The sequence below is a fragment of the Nansenia antarctica genome (genome assembly GCF_963989245.1).
Source record: "Nansenia antarctica genome assembly, chromosome: 16".
In the NCBI taxonomy this organism is placed as follows: domain Eukaryota; kingdom Metazoa; phylum Chordata; class Actinopteri; order Argentiniformes; family Microstomatidae; genus Nansenia; species Nansenia antarctica.
Window position 1 is genome coordinate 905001 of NC_137686.1, and position 23102 is coordinate 928102.

Consider the following 23102-nt stretch of genomic DNA (forward strand, 5'->3'; position numbering starts at 1 on the left):
TGTGGAAAGGACTCTGTGACGTGCACTTTTACGACGTAAAATCATTCATGATATCTGTTTTGAACATTGCACGTATCCATTCAGGGCAGTATTTGGATACTAGTAGCACAGTTGGTTTATTTGAATTGGTCAGTAAAGCAGTAATTGTCTCTGTCGGGGGGAGGTGGCTGCTCTATTCAGCTTTGGACGTGTGTCTCTATGCTTCAGACGCTTCAGCTGGTTACGCATCCTGCTTCGTGGTCACCTTTCAAAGCTTATATAGTAATGACATAATTCATGTTTACATTTCTTCATTTGTGACATATCAATAGTCAATTGGTTACATGGCAATGCAATTAATGAAGCGTAATGAAAGAGCATGTGAACTACAATCTCTACAGCACATTTGTGTCGCTCGTGCCATAAGGCCCAGAATCCGCACCGCCTTTGAAATGACACTCAGATCTTAGGCTCTAGCTCAATGGATGTCTTCCCATATGGTCTAGCGGTTAGGATTCCTGGTTTTCACCCAGGCGGCCCGGGTTCGACTCCCGGTATGGGAACTCGTTCTTCTTGAAAACTCAAGTATGTCCTTACAATCTGTAATTAGGATGTCCTGACGATCACATTGATTATCATCTGATGTGATATCCCTTCAATCCCTCAATGACCCTCCTGGGAAATATAAATATAAGGAATACAATGAATATCATTACAATCATTATTACGTTTATATTTCTATAACAATCGCCCTTCATCTACAGAAAGAGGAGGTATAACAAAAAAAGAACAATGGGAAAGAAGTGAAGAAAGAAGAAACAAACACACCTCTCTCTCACCGACGTATTGGCCATGATCATTTCAACTGCTTCTTGCCATAATGGTATGAGCACAGGACACACCAGCCGTCGTGGCACACAAGTGGTTACAGGCCGTGATCGTATAGTGGTTAGTACTCTGCGTTGTGGCCGCAGCAACCCCGGTTCGAATCCGGGTCACGGCAGCCTTTGCAAGATGGTTCAAATCTTTTGACCTTAGCAGAAGCCAAAGTTCTACTTCTATTCCAATGAACTGTAGTTTCTTCCCCTGCCATTCGGTTTACACAAACAGCATAGGCTAAATTCCGGACTATTTATCCCTCTTCCCTGAGGATCTCAACAGGCCCTGCTCGGTAAGATAGAGTGGGCCAGTGGCGCAATGGATAACGCGTCTGACTACGGATCAGAAGATTCTAGGTTCGACTCCTGGCTGGCTCGGCCTCATTTAGTTTCCAGTAGAACCAACAACAGAAACACATTGAAACACCGCCACCGATTTCGGGATGCTCTAACAGACAGCAGACTTGTGCTTGTCAAAATACCATGTAGCCTCCATCGGAGAGATGGTAAAAACTCTCTGCTGAAGGAAGCTGGAGTACAACTTGTGGCTACATGTGGAAAGGACTCTGTGACGCGCACTTTTACGACGTCAAATCATTCATGATATCTGTTTTGAACATTGCACGTATCCATTCAGGGCAGTATTTGGATACTAGTAGCACAGTTGGTTTATTTGAATTGGTCAGTAAAGCAGTAATTGTCTCTGTCGGGGGGAGGTGGCTGCTCTATTCAGCTTTGGACGTGTGTCTCTATGCTTCAGACGCTTCAGCTGGTTACGCATCCTGCTTCGTGGTCACCTTTCAAAGCTTATATAGTAATGACATAATTCATGTTTACATTTCTTCATTTGTGACATATCAATAGCCAATTGGTTACATGGCAATGCAATTAATGAAGCGTAATGAAAGAGCATGTGAACTACAATCTCTACAGCACATTTGTGTCGCTCGTGCCATAAGGCCCAGAATCCGCACCGCCTTTGAAATGACACTCAGATCTTAGGCTCTAGCTCAATGGATGTCTTCCCATATGGTCTAGCGGTTAGGATTCCTGGTTTTCACCCAGGCGGCCCGGGTTCGACTCCCGGTATGGGAACTCGTTCTTCTTGAAAACTCAAGTATGTCCTTACAATCTGTAATTAGGATGTCCTGACGATCACATTGATTATCATCTGATGTGATATCCCTTCAATCCCTCAATGACCCTCCTGGGAAATATAAATATAAGGAATACAATGAATATCATTACAATCATTATTACGTTTATATTTCTATAACAATCGCCCTTCATCTACAGAAAGAGGAGGTATAACAAAAAAAGAACAATGGGAAAGAAGTGAAGAAAGAAGAAACAAACACACCTCTCTCTCACCGACGTATTGGCCATGATCATTTCAACTGCTTCTTGCCATAATGGTATGAGCACAGGACACACCAGCCGTCGTGGCACACAAGTGGTTACAGGCCGTGATCGTATAGTGGTTAGTACTCTGCGTTGTGGCCGCAGCAACCCCGGTTCGAATCCGGGTCACGGCAGCCTTTGAAAGATGGTTCAAATCTTTTGACCTTAGCAGAACCCAAAGTTCTACTTCTATTCCAATGAACTGTAGTTTCTTCCCCTGCCATTCGGTTTACACAAACAGCATAGGCTAAATTCCGGACTATTTATCCCTCTTCCCTGAGGATCTCAACAGGCCCTGCTCGGTAAGATAGAGTGGGCCAGTGGCGCAATGGATAACGCGTCTGACTACGGATCAGAAGATTCTAGGTTCGACTCCTGGCTGGCTCGGCCTCATTTAGTTTCCAGTAGAACCAACAACAGAAACACATTGAAACACCGCCACCGATTTCGGGATGCTCTAACAGACAGCAGACTTGTGCTTGTCAAAATACCATGTAGCCTCCATCGGAGAGATGGTAAAAACTCTCTGCTGAAGGAAGCTGGAGTACAACTTGTGGCTACATGTGGAAAGGACTCTGTGACGCGCACTTTTATGACGTAAAATCATTCATGATATCTGTTTTGAACATTGCACGTATCCATTCAGGGCAGTATTTGGATACTAGTAGCACAGTTGGTTTATTTGAATTGGTCAGTAAAGCAGTAATTGTCTCTGTCGGGGGGAGGTGGCTGCTCTATTCAGCTTTGGACGTGTGTCTCTATGCTTCAGACGCTTCAGCTGGTTACGCATCCTGCTTCGTGGTCACCTTTCAAAGCTTATATAGTAATGACATAATTCATGTTTACATTTCTTCATTTGTGACATATCAATAGTCAATTGGTTACATGGCAATGCAATTAATGAAGCGTAATGAAAGAGCATGTGAACTACAATCTCTACAGCACATTTGTGTCGCTCGTGCCATAAGGCCCAGAATCCGCACCGCCTTTGAAATGACACTCAGATCTTAGGCTCTAGCTGAATGGATGTCTTCCCATATGGTCTAGCGGTTAGGATTCCTGGTTTTCACCCAGGCGGCCCGGGTTCGACTCCCGGTATGGGAACTCGTTCTTCTTGAAAACTCAAGTATGTCCTTACAATCTGTAATTAGGATGTCCTGACGATCACATTGATTATCATCTGATGTGATATCCCTTCAATCCCTCAATGACCCTCCTGGGAAATATAAATATAAGGAATACAATGAATATCATTACAATCATTATTACGTTTATATTTCTATAACAATCGCCCTTCATCTACAGAAAGAGGAGATATAACAAAAAAAGAACAATGGGAAAGAAGTGCAGAAAGAAGAAACAAACACACCTCTCTCTCACCGACGTATTGGCCATGATCATTTCAACTGCTTCTTGCCATAATGGTATGAGCACAGGACACACCAGCCGTCGTGGCACACAAGTGGTTACAGGCCGTGATCGTATAGTGGTTAGTACTCTGCGTTGTGGCCGCAGCAACCCCGGTTCGAATCCGGGTCACGGCAGCCTTTGCAAGATGGTTCAAATCTTTTGACCTTAGCAGAACCCAAAGTTCTACTTCTATTCCAATGAACTGTAGTTTCTTCCCCTGCCATTCGGTTTACACAAACAGCATAGGCTAAATTCCGGACTATTTATCCCTCTTCCCTGAGGATCTCAACAGGCCCTGCTCGGAAAGATAGAGTGGGCCAGTGGCGCAATGGATAACGCGTCTGACTACGGATCAGAAGATTCTAGGTTCGACTCCTGGCTGGCTCGGCCTCATTTAGTTTCCAGTAGAACCAACAACAGAAACACATTGAAACACCGCCACCGATTTCGGGATGCTCTAACAGACAGCAGACTTGTGCTTGTCAAAATACCATGTAGCCTCCATCGGAGAGATGGTAAAAACTCTCTGCTGAAGGAAGCTGGAGTACAACTTGTGGCTACATGTGGAAAGGACTCTGTGACGCACACTTTTACGACGTCAAATCATTCATGATATCTGTTTTGAACATTGCACGTATCCATTCAGGGCAGTATTTGGATACTAGTAGCACAGTTGGTTTATTTGAATTGGTCAGTAAAGCAGTAATTGTCTCTGTCGGGGGGAGGTGGCTGCTCTATTCAGCTTTGGACGTGTGTCTCTATGCTTCAGACGCTTCAGCTGGTTACGCATCCTGCTTCGTGGTCACCTTTCAAAGCTTATATAGTAATGACATAATTCATGTTTACATTTCTTCATTTGTGACATATCAATAGTCAATTGGTTACATGGCAATGCAATTAATGAAGCGTAATGAAAGAGCATGTGAACTACAATCTCTACAGCACATTTGTGTCGCTCGTGCCATAAGGCCCAGAATCCGCACCGCCTTTGAAATGACACTCAGATCTTAGGCTCTAGCTCAATGGATGTCTTCCCATATGGTCTAGCGGTTAGGATTCCTGGTTTTCACCCAGGCGGCCCGGGTTCGACTCCCGGTATGGGAACTCGTTCTTCTTGAAAACTCAAGTATGTCCTTACAATCTGTAATTAGGATGTCCTGACGATCACATTGATTATCATCTGATGTGATATCCCTTCAATCCCTCAATGACCCTCCTGGGAAATATAAATATAAGGAATACAATGAATATCATTACAATCATTATTACGTTTATATTTCTATAACAATCGCCCTTCATCTACAGAAAGAGGAGGTATAACAAAAAAAGAACAATGGGAAAGAAGTGAAGAAAGAAGAAACAAACACACCTCTCTCTCACCGACGTATTGGCCATGATCATTTCAACTGCTTCTTGCCATAATGGTATGAGCACAGGACACACCAGCCGTCGTGGCACACAAGTGGTTACAGGCCGTGATCGTATAGTGGTTAGTACTCTGCGTTGTGGCCGCAGCAACCCCGGTTCGAATCCGGGTCACGGCAGCCTTTGAAAGATGGTTCAAATCTTTTGACCTTAGCAGAACCCAAAGTTCTACTTCTATTCCAATGAACTGTAGTTTCTTCCCCTGCCATTCGGTTTACACAAACAGCATAGGCTAAATTCCGGACTATTTATCCCTCTTCCCTGAGGATCTCAACAGGCCCTGCTCGGTAAGATAGAGTGGGCCAGTGGCGCAATGGATAACGCGTCTGACTACGGATCAGAAGATTCTAGGTTCGACTCCTGGCTGGCTCGGCCTCATTTAGTTTCCAGTAGAACCAACAACAGAAACACATTGAAACACCGCCACCGATTTCGGGATGCTCTAACAGACAGCAGACTTGTGCTTGTCAAAATACCATGTAGCCTCCATCGGAGAGATGGTAAAAACTCTCTGCTGAAGGAAGCTGGAGTACAACTTGTGGCTACATGTGGAAAGGACTCTGTGACGCGCACTTTTATGACGTAAAATCATTCATGATATCTGTTTTGAACATTGCACGTATCCATTCAGGGCAGTATTTGGATACTAGTAGCACAGTTGGTTTATTTGAATTGGTCAGTAAAGCAGTAATTGTCTCTGTCGGGGGGAGGTGGCTGCTCTATTCAGCTTTGGACGTGTGTCTCTATGCTTCAGACGCTTCAGCTGGTTACGCATCCTGCTTCGTGGTCACCTTTCAAAGCTTATATAGTAATGACATAATTCATGTTTACATTTCTTCATTTGTGACATATCAATAGTCAATTGGTTACATGGCAATGCAATTAATGAAGCGTAATGAAAGAGCATGTGAACTACAATCTCTACAGCACATTTGTGTCGCTCGTGCCATAAGGCCCAGAATCCGCACCGCCTTTGAAATGACACTCAGATCTTAGGCTCTAGCTGAATGGATGTCTTCCCATATGGTCTAGCGGTTAGGATTCCTGGTTTTCACCCAGGCGGCCCGGGTTCGACTCCCGGTATGGGAACTCGTTCTTCTTGAAAACTCAAGTATGTCCTTACAATCTGTAATTAGGATGTCCTGACGATCACATTGATTATCATCTGATGTGATATCCCTTCAATCCCTCAATGACCCTCCTGGGAAATATAAATATAAGGAATACAATGAATATCATTACAATCATTATTACGTTTATATTTCTATAACAATCGCCCTTCATCTACAGAAAGAGGAGGTATAACAAAAAAAGAACAATGGGAAAGAAGTGAAGAAAGAAGAAACAAACACACCTCTCTCTCACCGACGTATTGGCCATGATCATTTCAACTGCTTCTTGCCATAATGGTATGAGCACAGGACACACCAGCCGTCGTGGCACACAAGTGGTTACAGGCCGTGATCGTATAGTGGTTAGTACTCTGCATTGTGGCCGCAGCAACCCCGGTTCGAATCCGGGTCACGGCAGCCTTTGAAAGATGGTTCAAGTCTTTTGACCTTAGCAGAACCCAAAGTTCTACTTCTATTCCAATGAACTGTAGTTTCTTCCCCTGCCATTCGGTTTACACAAACAGCATAGGCTAAATTCCGGACTATTTATCCCTCTTCCCTGAGGATCTCAACAGGCCCTGCTCGGTAAGATAGAGTGGGCCAGTGGCGCAATGGATAACGCGTCTGACTACGGATCAGAAGATTCTAGGTTCGACTCCTGGCTGGCTCGGCCTCATTTAGTTTCCAGTAGAACCAACAACAGAAACACATTGAAACACCGCCACCGATTTCGGGATGCTCTAACAGACAGCAGACTTGTGCTTGTCAAAATACCATGTAGCCTCCATCGGAGAGATGGTAAAAACTCTCTGCTGAAGGAAGCTGGAGTACAACTTGTGGCTACATGTGGAAAGGACTCTGTGACGTGCACTTTTACGACGTAAAATCATTCATGATATCTGTTTTGAACATTGCACGTATCCATTCAGGGCAGTATTTGGATACTAGTAGCACAGTTGGTTTATTTGAATTGGTCAGTAAAGCAGTAATTGTCTCTGTCGGGGGGAGGTGGCTGCTCTATTCAGCTTTGGACGTGTGTCTCTATGCTTCAGACGCTTCAGCTGGTTACGCATCCTGCTTCGTGGTCACCTTTCAAAGCTTATATAGTAATGACATAATTCATGTTTACATTTCTTCATTTGTGACATATCAATAGTCAATTGGTTACATGGCAATGCAATTAATGAAGCGTAATGAAAGAGCATGTGAACTACAATCTCTACAGCACATTTGTGTCGCTCGTGCCATAAGGCCCAGAATCCGCACCGCCTTTGAAATGACACTCAGATCTTAGGCTCTAGCTCAATGGATGTCTTCCCATATGGTCTAGCGGTTAGGATTCCTGGTTTTCACCCAGGCGGCCCGGGTTCGACTCCCGGTATGGGAACTCGTTCTTCTTGAAAACTCAAGTATGTCCTTACAATCTGTAATTAGGATGTCCTGACGATCACATTGATTATCATCTGATGTGATATCCCTTCAATCCCTCAATGACCCTCCTGGGAAATATAAATATAAGGAATACAATGAATATCATTACAATCATTATTACGTTTATATTTCTATAACAATCGCCCTTCATCTACAGAAAGAGGAGGTATAACAAAAAAAGAACAATGGGAAAGAAGTGAAGAAAGAAGAAACAAACACACCTCTCTCTCACCGACGTATTGGCCATGATCATTTCAACTGCTTCTTGCCATAATGGTATGAGCACAGGACACACCAGCCGTCGTGGCACACAAGTGGTTACAGGCCGTGATCGTATAGTGGTTAGTACTCTGCATTGTGGCCGCAGCAACCCCGGTTCGAATCCGGGTCACGGCAGCCTTTGAAAGATGGTTCAAGTCTTTTGACCTTAGCAGAACCCAAAGTTCTACTTCTATTCCAATGAACTGTAGTTTCTTCCCCTGCCATTCGGTTTACACAAACAGCATAGGCTAAATTCCGGACTATTTATCCCTCTTCCCTGAGGATCTCAACAGGCCCTGCTCGGTAAGATAGAGTGGGCCAGTGGCGCAATGGATAACGCGTCTGACTACGGATCAGAAGATTCTAGGTTCGACTCCTGGCTGGCTCGGCCTCATTTAGTTTCCAGTAGAACCAACAACAGAAACACATTGAAACACCGCCACCGATTTCGGGATGCTCTAACAGACAGCAGACTTGTGCTTGTCAAAATACCATGTAGCCTCCATCGGAGAGATGGTAAAAACTCTCTGCTGAAGGAAGCTGGAGTACAACTTGTGGCTACATGTGGAAAGGACTCTGTGACGTGCACTTTTACGACGTAAAATCATTCATGATATCTGTTTTGAACATTGCACGTATCCATTCAGGGCAGTATTTGGATACTAGTAGCACAGTTGGTTTATTTGAATTGGTCAGTAAAGCAGTAATTGTCTCTGTCGGGGGGAGGTGGCTGCTCTATTCAGCTTTGGACGTGTGTCTCTATGCTTCAGACGCTTCAGCTGGTTACGCATCCTGCTTCGTGGTCACCTTTCAAAGCTTATATAGTAATGACATAATTCATGTTTACATTTCTTCATTTGTGACATATCAATAGTCAATTGGTTACATGGCAATGCAATTAATGAAGCGTAATGAAAGAGCATGTGAACTACAATCTCTACAGCACATTTGTGTCGCTCGTGCCATAAGGCCCAGAATCCGCACCGCCTTTGAAATGACACTCAGATCTTAGGCTCTAGCTCAATGGATGTCTTCCCATATGGTCTAGCGGTTAGGATTCCTGGTTTTCACCCAGGCGGCCCGGGTTCGACTCCCGGTATGGGAACTCGTTCTTCTTGAAAACTCAAGTATGTCCTTACAATCTGTAATTAGGATGTCCTGACGATCACATTGATTATCATCTGATGTGATATCCCTTCAATCCCTCAATGACCCTCCTGGGAAATATAAATATAAGGAATACAATGAATATCATTACAATCATTATTACGTTTATATTTCTATAACAATCGCCCTTCATCTACAGAAAGAGGAGGTATAACAAAAAAAGAACAATGGGAAAGAAGTGAAGAAAGAAGAAACAAACACACCTCTCTCTCACCGACGTATTGGCCATGATCATTTCAACTGCTTCTTGCCATAATGGTATGAGCACAGGACACACCAGCCGTCGTGGCACACAAGTGGTTACAGGCCGTGATCGTATAGTGGTTAGTACTCTGCGTTGTGGCCGCAGCAACCCCGGTTCGAATCCGGGTCACGGCAGCCTTTGCAAGATGGTTCAAATCTTTTGACCTTAGCAGAAGCCAAAGTTCTACTTCTATTCCAATGAACTGTAGTTTCTTCCCCTGCCATTCGGTTTACACAAACAGCATAGGCTAAATTCCGGACTATTTATCCCTCTTCCCTGAGGATCTCAACAGGCCCTGCTCGGTAAGATAGAGTGGGCCAGTGGCGCAATGGATAACGCGTCTGACTACGGATCAGAAGATTCTAGGTTCGACTCCTGGCTGGCTCGGCCTCATTTAGTTTCCAGTAGAACCAACAACAGAAACACATTGAAACACCGCCACCGATTTCGGGAAGCTCTAACAGACAGCAGACTTGTGCTTGTCAAAATACCATGTAGCCTCCATCGGAGAGATGGTAAAAACTCTCTGCTGAAGGAAGCTGGAGTACAACTTGTGGCTACATGTGGAAAGGACTCTGTGACGCGCACTTTTACGACGTCAAATCATTCATGATATCTGTTTTGAACATTGCACGTATCCATTCAGGGCAGTATTTGGATACTAGTAGCACAGTTGGTTTATTTGAATTGGTCAGTAAAGCAGTAATTGTCTCTGTCGGGGGGAGGTGGCTGCTCTATTCAGCTTTGGACGTGTGTCTCTATGCTTCAGACGCTTCAGCTGGTTACGCATCCTGCTTCGTGGTCACCTTTCAAAGCTTATATAGTAATGACATAATTCATGTTTACATTTCTTCATTTGTGACATATCAATAGCCAATTGGTTACATGGCAATGCAATTAATGAAGCGTAATGAAAGAGCATGTGAACTACAATCTCTACAGCACATTTGTGTCGCTCGTGCCATAAGGCCCAGAATCCGCACCGCCTTTGAAATGACACTCAGATCTTAGGCTCTAGCTCAATGGATGTCTTCCCATATGGTCTAGCGGTTAGGATTCCTGGTTTTCACCCAGGCGGCCCGGGTTCGACTCCCGGTATGGGAACTCGTTCTTCTTGAAAACTCAAGTATGTCCTTACAATCTGTAATTAGGATGTCCTGACGATCACATTGATTATCATCTGATGTGATATCCCTTCAATCCCTCAATGACCCTCCTGGGAAATATAAATATAAGGAATACAATGAATATCATTACAATCATTATTACGTTTATATTTCTATAACAATCGCCCTTCATCTACAGAAAGAGGAGGTATAACAAAAAAAGAACAATGGGAAAGAAGTGAAGAAAGAAGAAACAAACACACCTCTCTCTCACCGACGTATTGGCCATGATCATTTCAACTGCTTCTTGCCATAATGGTATGAGCACAGGACACACCAGCCGTCGTGGCACACAAGTGGTTACAGGCCGTGATCGTATAGTGGTTAGTACTCTGCGTTGTGGCCGCAGCAACCCCGGTTCGAATCCGGGTCACGGCAGCCTTTGAAAGATGGTTCAAATCTTTTGACCTTAGCAGAACCCAAAGTTCTACTTCTATTCCAATGAACTGTAGTTTCTTCCCCTGCCATTCGGTTTACACAAACAGCATAGGCTAAATTCCGGACTATTTATCCCTCTTCCCTGAGGATGTCAACAGGCCCTGCTCGGTAAGATAGAGTGGGCCAGTGGCGCAATGGATAACGCGTCTGACTACGGATCAGAAGATTCTAGGTTCGACTCCTGGCTGGCTCGGCCTCATTTAGTTTCCAGTAGAACCAACAACAGAAACACATTGAAACACCGCCACCGATTTCGGGATGCTCTAACAGACAGCAGACTTGTGCTTGTCAAAATACCATGTAGCCTCCATCGGAGAGATGGTAAAAACTCTCTGCTGAAGGAAGCTGGAGTACAACTTGTGGCTACATGTGGAAAGGACTCTGTGACGCGCACTTTTATGACGTAAAATCATTCATGATATCTGTTTTGAACATTGCACGTATCCATTCAGGGCAGTATTTGGATACTAGTAGCACAGTTGGTTTATTTGAATTGGTCAGTAAAGCAGTAATTGTCTCTGTCGGGGGGAGGTGGCTGCTCTATTCAGCTTTGGACGTGTGTCTCTATGCTTCAGACGCTTCAGCTGGTTACGCATCCTGCTTCGTGGTCACCTTTCAAAGCTTATATAGTAATGACATAATTCATGTTTACATTTCTTCATTTGTGACATATCAATAGTCAATTGGTTACATGGCAATGCAATTAATGAAGCGTAATGAAAGAGCATGTGAACTACAATCTCTACAGCACATTTGTGTCGCTCGTGCCATAAGGCCCAGAATCCGCACCGCCTTTGAAATGACACTCAGATCTTAGGCTCTAGCTGAATGGATGTCTTCCCATATGGTCTAGCGGTTAGGATTCCTGGTTTTCACCCAGGCGGCCCGGGTTCGACTCCCGGTATGGGAACTCGTTCTTCTTGAAAACTCAAGTATGTCCTTACAATCTGTAATTAGGATGTCCTGACGATCACATTGATTATCATCTGATGTGATATCCCTTCAATCCCTCAATGACCCTCCTGGGAAATATAAATATAAGGAATACAATGAATATCATTACAATCATTATTACGTTTATATTTCTATAACAATCGCCCTTCATCTACAGAAAGAGGAGATATAACAAAAAAAGAACAATGGGAAAGAAGTGCAGAAAGAAGAAACAAACACACCTCTCTCTCACCGACGTATTGGCCATGATCATTTCAACTGCTTCTTGCCATAATGGTATGAGCACAGGACACACCAGCCGTCGTGGCACACAAGTGGTTACAGGCCGTGATCGTATAGTGGTTAGTACTCTGCGTTGTGGCCGCAGCAACCCCGGTTCGAATCCGGGTCACGGCAGCCTTTGCAAGATGGTTCAAATCTTTTGACCTTAGCAGAACCCAAAGTTCTACTTCTATTCCAATGAACTGTAGTTTCTTCCCCTGCCATTCGGTTTACACAAACAGCATAGGCTAAATTCCGGACTATTTATCCCTCTTCCCTGAGGATCTCAACAGGCCCTGCTCGGAAAGATAGAGTGGGCCAGTGGCGCAATGGATAACGCGTCTGACTACGGATCAGAAGATTCTAGGTTCGACTCCTGGCTGGCTCGGCCTCATTTAGTTTCCAGTAGAACCAACAACAGAAACACATTGAAACACCGCCACCGATTTCGGGATGCTCTAACAGACAGCAGACTTGTGCTTGTCAAAATACCATGTAGCCTCCATCGGAGAGATGGTAAAAACTCTCTGCTGAAGGAAGCTGGAGTACAACTTGTGGCTACATGTGGAAAGGACTCTGTGACGCACACTTTTACGACGTCAAATCATTCATGATATCTGTTTTGAACATTGCACGTATCCATTCAGGGCAGTATTTGGATACTAGTAGCACAGTTGGTTTATTTGAATTGGTCAGTAAAGCAGTAATTGTCTCTGTCGGGGGGAGGTGGCTGCTCTATTCAGCTTTGGACGTGTGTCTCTATGCTTCAGACGCTTCAGCTGGTTACGCATCCTGCTTCGTGGTCACCTTTCAAAGCTTATATAGTAATGACATAATTCATGTTTACATTTCTTCATTTGTGACATATCAATAGCCAATTGGTTACATGGCAATGCAATTAATGAAGCGTAATGAAAGAGCATGTGAACTACAATCTCTACAGCACATTTGTGTCGCTCGTGCCATAAGGCCCAGAATCCGCACCGCCTTTGAAATGACACTCAGATCTTAGGCTCTAGCTGAATGGATGTCTTCCCATATGGTCTAGCGGTTAGGATTCCTGGTTTTCACCCAGGCGGCCCGGGTTCGACTCCCGGTATGGGAACTCGTTCTTCTTGAAAACTCAAGTATGTCCTTACAATCTGTAATTAGGATGTCCTGACGATCACATTGATTATCATCTGATGTGATATCCCTTCAATCCCTCAATGACCCTCCTGGGAAATATAAATATAAGGAATACAATGAATATCATTACAATCATTATTACGTTTATATTTCTATAACAATCGCCCTTCATCTACAGAAAGAGGAGGTATAACAAAAAAAGAACAATGGGAAAGAAGTGCAGAAAGAAGAAACAAACACACCTCTCTCTCACCGACGTATTGGCCATGATCATTTCAACTGCTTCTTGCCATAATGGTATGAGCACAGGACACACCAGCCGTCGTGGCACACAAGTGGTTACAGGCCGTGATCGTATAGTGGTTAGTACTCTGCGTTGTGGCCGCAGCAACCCCGGTTCGAATCCGGGTCACGGCAGCCTTTGCAAGATGGTTCAAATCTTTTGACCTTAGCAGAACCCAAAGTTCTACTTCTATTCCAATGAACTGTAGTTTCTTCCCCTGCCATTCGGTTTACACAAACAGCATAGGCTAAATTCCGGACTATTTATCCCTCTTCCCTGAGGATCTCAACAGGCCCTGCTCGGAAAGATAGAGTGGGCCAGTGGCGCAATGGATAACGCGTCTGACTACGGATCAGAAGATTCTAGGTTCGACTACTGGCTGGCTCGGCCTCATTTAGTTTCCAGTAGAACCAACAACAGAAACACATTGAAACACCGCCACCGATTTCGGGATGCTCTAACAGACAGCAGACTTGTGCTTGTCAAAATACCATGTAGCCTCCATCGGAGAGATGGTAAAAACTCTCTGCTGAAGGAAGCTGGAGTACAACTTGTGGCTACATGTGGAAAGGACTCTGTGACGCGCACTTTTACGACGTAAAATCATTCATGATATCTGTTTTGAACATTGCACGTATCCATTCAGGGCAGTATTTGGATACTAGTAGCACAGTTGGTTTATTTGAATTGGTCAGTAAAGCAGTAATTGTCTCTGTCGGGGGGAGGTGGCTGCTCTATTCAGCTTTGGACGTGTGTCTCTATGCTTCAGACGCTTCAGCTGGTTACGCATCCTGCTTCGTGGTCACCTTTCAAAGCTTATATAGTAATGACATAATTCATGTTTACATTTCTTCATTTGTGACATATCAATAGTCAATTGGTTACATGGCAATGCAATTAATGAAGCGTAATGAAAGAGCATGTGAACTACAATCTCTACAGCACATTTGTGTCGCTCGTGCCATAAGGCCCAGAATCCGCACCGCCTTTGAAATGACACTCAGATCTTAGGCTCTAGCTCAATGGATGTCTTCCCATATGGTCTAGCGGTTAGGATTCCTGGTTTTCACCCAGGCGGCCCGGGTTCGACTCCCGGTATGGGAACTCGTTCTTCTTGAAAACTCAAGTATGTCCTTACAATCTGTAATTAGGATGTCCTGACGATCACATTGATTATCATCTGATGTGATATCCCTTCAATCCCTCAATGACCCTCCTGGGAAATATAAATATAAGGAATACAATGAATATCATTACAATCATTATTACGTTTATATTTCTATAACAATCGCCCTTCATCTACAGAAAGAGGAGGTATAACAAAAAAAGAACAATGGGAAAGAAGTGAAGAAAGAAGAAACAAACACACCTCTCTCTCACCGACGTATTGGCCATGATCATTTCAACTGCTTCTTGCCATAATGGTATGAGCACAGGACACACCAGCCGTCGTGGCACACAAGTGGTTACAGGCCGTGATCGTATAGTGGTTAGTACTCTGCGTTGTGGCCGCAGCAACCCCGGTTCGAATCCGGGTCACGGCAGCCTTTGCAAGATGGTTCAAATCTTTTGACCTTAGCAGAAGCCAAAGTTCTACTTCTATTCCAATGAACTGTAGTTTCTTCCCCTGCCATTCGGTTTACACAAACAGCATAGGCTAAATTCCGGACTATTTATCCCTCTTCCCTGAGGATCTCAACAGGCCCTGCTCGGTAAGATAGAGTGGGCCAGTGGCGCAATGGATAACGCGTCTGACTACGGATCAGAAGATTCTAGGTTCGACTCCTGGCTGGCTCGGCCTCATTTAGTTTCCAGTAGAACCAACAACAGAAACACATTGAAACACCGCCACCGATTTCGGGAAGCTCTAACAGACAGCAGACTTGTGCTTGTCAAAATACCATGTAGCCTCCATCGGAGAGATGGTAAAAACTCTCTGCTGAAGGAAGCTGGAGTACAACTTGTGGCTACATGTGGAAAGGACTCTGTGACGCGCACTTTTACGACGTCAAATCATTCATGATATCTGTTTTGAACATTGCACGTATCCATTCAGGGCAGTATTTGGATACTAGTAGCACAGTTGGTTTATTTGAATTGGTCAGTAAAGCAGTAATTGTCTCTGTCGGGGGGAGGTGGCTGCTCTATTCAGCTTTGGACGTGTGTCTCTATGCTTCAGACGCTTCAGCTGGTTACGCATCCTGCTTCGTGGTCACCTTTCAAAGCTTATATAGTAATGACATAATTCATGTTTACATTTCTTCATTTGTGACATATCAATAGCCAATTGGTTACATGGCAATGCAATTAATGAAGCGTAATGAAAGAGCATGTGAACTACAATCTCTACAGCACATTTGTGTCGCTCGTGCCATAAGGCCCAGAATCCGCACCGCCTTTGAAATGACACTCAGATCTTAGGCTCTAGCTCAATGGATGTCTTCCCATATGGTCTAGCGGTTAGGATTCCTGGTTTTCACCCAGGCGGCCCGGGTTCGACTCCCGGTATGGGAACTCGTTCTTCTTGAAAACTCAAGTATGTCCTTACAATCTGTAATTAGGATGTCCTGACGATCACATTGATTATCATCTGATGTGATATCCCTTCAATCCCTCAATGACCCTCCTGGGAAATATAAATATAAGGAATACAATGAATATCATTACAATCATTATTACGTTTATATTTCTATAACAATCGCCCTTCATCTACAGAAAGAGGAGGTATAACAAAAAAAGAACAATGGGAAAGAAGTGAAGAAAGAAGAAACAAACACACCTCTCTCTCACCGACGTATTGGCCATGATCATTTCAACTGCTTCTTGCCATAATGGTATGAGCACAGGACACACCAGCCGTCGTGGCACACAAGTGGTTACAGGCCGTGATCGTATAGTGGTTAGTACTCTGCGTTGTGGCCGCAGCAACCCCGGTTCGAATCCGGGTCACGGCAGCCTTTGAAAGATGGTTCAAATCTTTTGACCTTAGCAGAACCCAAAGTTCTACTTCTATTCCAATGAACTGTAGTTTCTTCCCCTGCCATTCGGTTTACACAAACAGCATAGGCTAAATTCCGGACTATTTATCCCTCTTCCCTGAGGATGTCAACAGGCCCTGCTCGGTAAGATAGAGTGGGCCAGTGGCGCAATGGATAACGCGTCTGACTACGGATCAGAAGATTCTAGGTTCGACTCCTGGCTGGCTCGGCCTCATTTAGTTTCCAGTAGAACCAACAACAGAAACACATTGAAACACCGCCACCGATTTCGGGATGCTCTAACAGACAGCAGACTTGTGCTTGTCAAAATACCATGTAGCCTCCATCGGAGAGATGGTAAAAACTCTCTGCTGAAGGAAGCTGGAGTACAACTTGTGGCTACATGTGGAAAGGACTCTGTGACGCGCACTTTTATGACGTAAAATCATTCATGATATCTGTTTTGAACATTGCACGTATCCATTCAGGGCAGTATTTGGATACTAGTAGCACAGTTGGTTTATTTGAATTGGTCAGTAAAGCAGTAATTGTCTCTGTCGGGGGGAGGTGGCTGCTCTATTCAGCTTTGGACGTGTGTCTCTATGCTTCAGACGCTTCAGCTGGTTACGCATCCTGCTTCGTGGTCACCTTTCAAAGCTTATATAGTAATGACATAATTCATGTTTACATTTCTTCATTTGTGACATATCAATAGTCAATTGGTTACATGGCAATGCAATTAATGAAGCGTAATGAAAGAGCATGTGAACTACAATCTCTACAGCACATTTGTGTCGCTCGTGCCATAAGGCCCAGAATCCGCACCGCCTTTGAAATGACACTCAGATCTTAGGCTCTAGCTGAATGGATGTCTTCCCATATGGTCTAGCGGTTAGGATTCCTGGTTTTCACCCAGGCGGCCCGGGTTCGACTCCCGGTATGGGAACTCGTTCTTCTTGAAAACTCAAGTATGTCCTTACAATCTGTAATTAGGATGTCCTGACGATCACATTGATTATCATCTGATGTGATATCCCTTCAATCCCTCAATGACCCTCCTGGGAAATATAAATATAAGGAATACAATGAATATCATTACAATCATTATTACGTTTATATTTCTATAACAATCGCCCTTCATCTACAGAAAGAGGAGATATAACAAAAAAAGAACAATGGGAAAGAAGTGCAGAAAGAAGAAACAAACACACCTCTCTCTCACCGACGTATTGGCCATGATCATTTCAACTGCTTCTTGCCATAATGGTATGAGCACAGGACACACCAGCCGTCGTGGCACACAAGTGGTTACAGGCCGTGATCGTATAGTGGTTAGTACTCTGCGTTGTGGCCGCAGCAACCCCGGTTCGAATCCGGGTCACGGCAGCCTTTGCAAGATGGTTCAAATCTTTTGACCTTAGCAGAACCCAAAGTTCTACTTCTATTCCAATGAACTGTAGTTTCTTCCCCTGCCATTCGGTTTACACAAACAGCATAGGCTAAATTCCGGACTATTTATCCCTCTTCCCTGAGGATCTCAACAGGCCCTGCTCGGAAAGATAGAGTGGGCCAGTGGCGCAATGGATAACGCGTCTGACTACGGATCAGAAGATTCTAGGTTCGACTCCTGGCTGGCTCGGCCTCATTTAGTTTCCAGTAGAACCAACAACAGAAACACATTGAAACACCGCCACCGATTTCGGGATGCTCTAACAGACAGCAGACTTGTGCTTGTCAAAATACCATGTAGCCTCCATCGGAGAGATGGTAAAAACTCTCTGCTGAAGGAAGCTGGAGTACAACTTGTGGCTACATGTGGAAAGGACTCTGTGACGCACACTTTTACGACGTCAAATCATTCATGATATCTGTTTTGAACATTGCACGTATCCATTCAGGGCAGTATTTGGATACTAGTAGCACAGTTGGTTTATTTGAATTGGTCAGTAAAGCAGTAATTGTCTCTGTCGGGGGGAGGTGGCTGCTCTATTCAGCTTTGGACGTGTGTCTCTATGCTTCAGACGCTTCAGCTGGTTACGCATCCTGCTTCGTGGTCACCTTTCAAAGCTTATATAGTAATGACATAATTCATGTTTACATTTCTTCATTTGTGACATATCAATAGCCAATTGGTTACATGGCAATGCAATTAATGAAGCGTAATGAAAGAGCATGTGAACTACAATCTCTACAGCACATTTGTGTCGCTCGTGCCATAAGGCCCAGAATCCGCACCGCCTTTGAAATGACACTCAGATCTTAGGCTCTAGCTGAATGGATGTCTTCCCATATGGTCTAGCGGTTAGGATTCCTGGTTTTCACCCAGGCGGCCCGGGTTCGACTCCCGGTATGGGAACTCGTTCTTCTTGAAAACTCAAGTATGTCCTTACAATCTGTAATTAGGATGTCCTGACGATCACATTGATTATCATCTGATGTGATATCCCTTCAATCCCTCAATGACCCTCCTGGGAAATATAAATATAAGGAATACAATGAATATCATTACAATCATTATTACGTTTATATTTCTATAACAATCGCCCTTCATCTACAGAAAGAGGAGGTATAACAAAAAAAGAACAATGGGAAAGAAGTGCAGAAAGAAGAAACAAACACACCTCTCTCTCACCGACGTATTGGCCATGATCATTTCAACTGCTTCTTGCCATAATGGTATGAGCACAGGACACACCAGCCGTCGTGGCACACAAGTGGTTACAGGCCGTGATCGTATAGTGGTTAGTACTCTGCGTTGTGGCCGCAGCAACCCCGGTTCGAATCCGGGTCACGGCAGCCTTTGCAAGATGGTTCAAATCTTTTGACCTTAGCAGAACCCAAAGTTCTACTTCTATTCCAATGAACTGTAGTTTCTTCCCCTGCCATTCGGTTTACACAAACAGCATAGGCTAAATTCCGGACTATTTATCCCTCTTCCCTGAGGATCTCAACAGGCCCTGCTCGGAAAGATAGAGTGGGCCAGTGGCGCAATGGATAACGCGTCTGACTACGGATCAGAAGATTCTAGGTTCGACTACTGGCTGGCTCGGCCTCATTTAGTTTCCAGTAGAACCAACAACAGAAACACATTGAAACACCGCCACCGATTTCGGGATGCTCTAACAGACAGCAGACTTGTGCTTGTCAAAATACCATGTAGCCTCCATCGGAGAGATGGTAAAAACTCTCTGCTGAAGGAAGCTGGAGTACAACTTGTGGCTACATGTGGAAAGGACTCTGTGACGCGCACTTTTACGACGTAAAATCATTCATGATATCTGTTTTGAACATTGCACGTATCCATTCAGGGCAGTATTTGGATACTAGTAGCACAGTTGGTTTATTTGAATTGGTCAGTAAAGCAGTAATTGTCTCTGTCGGGGGGAGGTGGCTGCTCTATTCAGCTTTGGACGTGTGTCTCTATGCTTCAGACGCTTCAGCTGGTTACGCATCCTGCTTCGTGGTCACCTTTCAAAGCTTATATAGTAATGACATAATTCATGTTTACATTTCTTCATTTGTGACATATCAATAGTCAATTGGTTACATGGCAATGCAATTAATGAAGCGTAATGAAAGAGCATGTGAACTACAATCTCTACAGCACATTTGTGTCGCTCGTGCCATAAGGCCCAGAATCCGCACCGCCTTTGAAATGACACTCAGATCTTAGGCTCTAGCTGAATGGATGTCTTCCCATATGGTCTAGCGGTTAGGATTCCTGGTTTTCACCCAGGCGGCCCGGGTTCGACTCCCGGTATGGGAACTCGTTCTTCTTGAAAACTCAAGTATGTCCTTACAATCTGTAATTAGGATGTCCTGACGATCACATTGATTATCATCTGATGTGATATCCCTTCAATCCCTCAATGACCCTCCTGGGAAATATAAATATAAGGAATACAATGAATATCATTACAATCATTATTACGTTTATATTTCTATAACAATCGCCCTTCATCTACAGAAAGAGGAGGTATAACAAAAAAAGAACAATGGGAAAGAAGTGAAGAAAGAAGAAACAAACACACCTCTCTCTCACCGACGTATTGGCCATGATCATTTCAACTGCTTCTTGCCATAATGGTATGAGCACAGGACACACCAGCCGTCGTGGCACACAAGTGGTTACAGGCCGTGATCGTATAGTGGTTAGTACTCTGCGTTGTGGCCGCAGCAACCCCGGTTCGAATCCGGGTCACGGCAGCCTTTGCAAGATGGTTCAAATCTTTTGACCTTAGCAGAACCCAAAGTTCTACTTCTATTCCAATGAACTGTAGTTTCTTCCCCTGCCATTCGGTTTACACAAACAGCATAGGCTAAATTCCGGACTATTTATCCCTCTTCCCTGAGGATCTCAACAGGCCCTGCTCGGTAAGATAGAGTGGGCCAGTGGCGCAATGGATAACGCGTCTGACTACGGATCAGAAGATTCTAGGTTCGACTCCTGGCTGGCTCGGCCTCATTTAGTTTCCAGTAGAACCAACAACAGAAACACATTGAAACACCGCCACCGATTTCGGGATGCTCTAACAGACAGCAGACTTGTGCTTGTCAAAATACCATGTAGCCTCCATCGGAGAGATGGTAAAAACTCTCTGCTGAAGGAAGCTGGAGTACAACTTGTGGCTACATGTGGAAAGGACTCTGTGACGCGCACTTTTACGACGTAAAATCATTCATGATATCTGTTTTGAACATTGCACGTATCCATTCAGGGCAGTATTTGGATACTAGTAGCACAGTTGGTTTATTTGAATTGGTCAGTAAAGCAGTAATTGTCTCTGTCGGGGGGAGGTGGCTGCTCTATTCAGCTTTGGACGTGTGTCTCTATGCTTCAGACGCTTCAGCTGGTTACGCATCCTGCTTCGTGGTCACCTTTCAAAGCTTATATAGTAATGACATAATTCATGTTTACATTTCTTCATTTGTGACATATCAATAGCCAATTGGTTACATGGCAATGCAATTAATGAAGCGTAATGAAAGAGCATGTGAACTACAATCTCTACAGCACATTTGTGTCGCTCGTGCCATAAGGCCCAGAATCCGCACCGCCTTTGAAATGACACTCAGATCTTAGGCTCTAGCTGAATGGATGTCTTCCCATATGGTCTAGCGGTTAGGATTCCTGGTTTTCACCCAGGCGGCCCGGGTTCGACTCCCGGTATGGGAACTCGTTCTTCTTGAAAACTCAAGTATGTCCTTACAATCTGTAATTAGGATGTCCTGACAATCACATTGATTATCATCTGATGTGATATCCCTTCAATCCCTCAATGACCCTCCTGGGAAATATAAATATAAGGAATACAATGAATATCAATACAATCATTATTACGTTTATATTTCTATAACAATCGCCCTTCATCTACAGAAAGAGGAGGTATAACAAAAAAACAACAATGGGAAAGAAGTGAAGAAAGAAGAAACAAACACACCTCTCTCTCACCGACGTATTGGCCATGATCATTTCAACTGATTCTTGCCATAATGGTATGAGCACAGGACACACCAGCCGTCGTGGCACACAAGTGGTTACAGGCCGTGATCGTATAGTGGTTAGTACTCTGCGTTGTGGCCGCAGCAACCCCGGTTCGAATCCGGGTCACGGCAGCCTTTGCAAGATGGTTCAAATCTTTTGACCTTAGCAGAACCCAAAGTTCTACTTCTATTCCAATGAACTGTAGTTTCTTCCCCTGCCATTCGGTTTACACAAACAGCATAGGCTAAATTCCGGACTATTTATCCCTCTTCCCTGAGGCCCTGCTCGGAAAGATAGAGTGGGCCAGTGGCGCAATGGATAACGCGTCTGACTACGGATCAGAAGATTCTAGGTTCGACTCCTGGCTGGCTCGGCCTCATTTAGTTTCCAGTAGAACCAACAACAGAAACACATTGAAACACCGCCACCGATTTCGGGATGCTCTAACAGACAGCAGACTTGTGCTTGTCAAAATACCATGTAGCCTCCATCGGAGAGATGGTAAAAACTCTCTGCTGAAGGAAGCTGGAGTACAACTTGTGGCTACATGTGGAAAGGACTCTGTGACGCGCACTTTTACGACGTAAAATCATTCATGATATCTGTTTTGAACATTGCACGTATCCATTCAGGGCAGTATTTGGATACTAGTAGCACAGTTGGTTTATTTGAATTGGTCAGTAAAGCAGTAATTGTCTCTGTCGGGGGGAGGTGGCTGCTCTATTCAGCTTTGGACGTGTGTCTCTATGCTTCAGACGCTTCAGCTGGTTACGCATCCTGCTTCGTGGTCACCTTTCAAAGCTTATATAGTAATGACATAATTCATGTTTACATTTCTTCATTTGTGACATATCAATAGTCAATTGGTTACATGGCAATGCAATTAATGAAGCGTAATGAAAGAGCATGTGAACTACAATCTCTACAGCACATTTGTGTCGCTCGTGCCATAAGGCCCAGAATCCGCACCGCCTTTGAAATGACACTCAGATCTTAGGCTCTAGCTGAATGGATGTCTTCCCATATGGTCTAGCGGTTAGGATTCCTGGTTTTCACCCAGGCGGCCCGGGTTCGACTCCCGGTATGGGAACTCGTTCTTCT